Consider the following 2,973-nt stretch of genomic DNA (forward strand, 5'->3'; position numbering starts at 1 on the left):
AAAAAAAAAAAAAAAAAAAAAAAAAAAATAATAAATATACATTTAATATATTTAAATAAAAAATATAATACAAAAAAAAGAGAGAAAAAGAAAAAGCGATGTAAAAGAAAAAGAAAAATAAATAATATCGAACGGTCGCAGCTGAACGAGAACGCCGTTGCGAGAGATGCGATGCGGTGCAAAATGGCGGATATTGAAAAGAGACGAGTACAAGAGAGCTCAATATTTCGACTACGTATTCGTCTCTCTCCCTCTCTCTTTTTTTCTTCTTTTTTTTCCCGAGGGGTAACAAGGACGAACGATTTCGAGCCATATTCGTGTATACGCACGACGAATAAAAAGGAAGTATTTAAAAAAAGGTTGAGATTTTTTTTCTATCTTCTACGAACATGATTTTTCTTTTCTTTTTCTTTCTTTTTAAATAACATAAATATAAAAAATATTTACAAATTCGTCGTCGGTCCTTGCAAATCCCTCGGGAGCTTTTTTTTTTCTTTTTACGTGGGAGATGTTGAAAATTAAAAAAGGGTGTATATATAGTTGTTTTTTTTTTTTTAAATCACGTGGTTGAGAACGCATTCGAAGCTCAGAACGGTATTTCGAATGGAAATTCATTTAGAATTGAAAACAATTTAGGTTAAAAGTGCGTCGACAAAAAATGGCCGACCGATCGGAGCGACGATAGCGACACCACGCGACAAAGTGCCGAAGGAAGATCGAAATATACACACATACGTATGTTTTTTAATGCAAATATAATGTTACACATTAAATAACGTCATACGTATATGTATATAAAATAAATATGATGAACGATAATAGAGAGACGACGAGTATGTAGCATAAGTAAAAAAAAAAAAAAAAATTAACATAACACCGATTAATATATTCTTTTAATTCTCCGGCTGCTATTATTATCGTATATATACACATTTAAAATTGTTATAATGCAGTAGCTAAACAATGCGAGTGAGACAATCTGGAATATAAAATATATAAATGGATTATAATTATAAACGGTGAGCAAGGTTTGTGTTGCATGTAATATTATGTTTCACTTTTTTTTTTTTTTTATCTTCTTTGTATTATGCTCTCGAGTTATGCAAGTATAATAATATGCATGTGAAATATGCAAACATAGGGAAATCGCGTGTAATGAACGCGAACCGATCGGAAGACGATCAGCCATTTTGTTTTTAATTTCTGCCTTGCTGTCTCTCGTCATCATCATCATCATTATCATTGATGATTAGTATTAACGCGTTAGTGATTAACTACACACCTTTGATCGTTCTAACACGAGATAAATATTTCGTATATAAAAATATATTTATATATATATATATATATATATAAACAAAAATATCTATCTAACTGTATAAGTGTGTCAACAAAAAAAAAAACAAGAGAGCTATCACAATCGTTGATTAAAAAAAGGAAGGAAGATTGATATATATATGTGTGTGTGTGTGTCGTCACCGCTTGCTTGGGACTTGCGAAAAGGATGTTTTTTTTTATTTTTATCAGTAGTCGGTAACGAAGGAACGACCTGTGCTGGTATCATAATATCCCACATTATTAATGTGAAATAATGATTTATTTTTATTTTTTTATTCTATCTTTCATTATTTTCTTTTATAATAATTGTCGGTATTGATTGCTATTTTGAAAGGACAGCCAGCGACAATTGGGAACAGATGTTGAAAAAAACGGAGATTTGTGTGTGTCTGCAGGATACTCAAGGTACTGGACCTGGAAGGCAGGACCTGGAAACAAAGGATTAAGAGACCCTTCCTTCTCTTCTCCTCTCTTTCTCCACACTTTCTCCTCCACCTCCTCCTCCTCATCTCCTCTCCTTTCTGCATCATCTCCTCCAACTCCTCCTCGGCGTTATTATTGGTGTTGGTTGTTAAAAATCGTTGGTTTGGTGTTGTTGGTCACGTTCCGAAGATGCTGCGAATGTGTAGGGCTCGTTCCATTTCTCTCTCTCTCTCTCTCTCTCTCTCTCTCTTTCATCAATTAAACATTCGCTCACTTTCACTTGCACTCTCTCTCTCATAATCATCATAATCACCCCTGTTGGTTGAATACGTTGAACGACCTCGAACAATGATGTCTTCTCTCTATTTTCTTTTTTCCCCATATACTGTTGGTACAATATTGTTTAACACGTTCCGTACCTGAATTTTGGTTCTTCGGTGAAAATTATTATTCTGTTTTTAAGCCACATGGGGGTTAAATACGACCCCCACATAATAACATTATACAAAACCAGCTATTACTTTATATATATTTTTCGAAATAGTACGAACGTGGACAAGTTTTTAAATTAAAGTAACACGTATGCGACCCAATACCGGAAACCAATATACGGAACGGAACGTGTTAATTTAAAAATCCACCTATCTCTCTTTCTCTTTCTCTTTCTCTTTCTCTTTCTCTCTCTCTCTCTCTCTCTCTCTCTCTTTCTTTCTCTCATATCTCACCTGTCTTTTTACCCCTGGTCATTTATTAACAACAATAAAAAAAAAAAGATCAATTTCTAGCCTGGCGCGAATAGTAATAATCTCTCGTTTTATTGTCTAGTTGTCCATTAATTTATTATAGTTGTTTTTTTTTTTTTCTTAATATTTTCTTTTCATTTTGCAAAATGAAGAGAGTTCGGATCAGACTATTCGCGTCAGGCTGCTGTTAAAAAACACATTGTCCGGAATTCCTTTCCTGGTTTAATAAATATTGTTTCGACGACGCGTCGTTCGACGATAATTATCGATAGAAATAAAAAAAAGAAAAAAAAAGTAATCCAAAGGATCATTGTAAGAAAAGAAATGTATTGGTTTTCTATTTCTCGGGATCGATTTAACGGTTTCGTTTTTCGATCGACAGTATCGTCGATCGCAGCGTCGTCGGTGATTTGATACGGACACGATAAAAAAAAAAAAAAAAAAAAAAAAAAAAAAAAAAAAAAAAAAA

This window comes from Polistes canadensis, unplaced genomic scaffold (assembly GCF_001313835.1).
Source record: "Polistes canadensis isolate GaletaPanama2010 unplaced genomic scaffold, ASM131383v1 scaffold_6, whole genome shotgun sequence".
NCBI lineage: Eukaryota > Metazoa > Arthropoda > Insecta > Hymenoptera > Vespidae > Polistes > Polistes canadensis.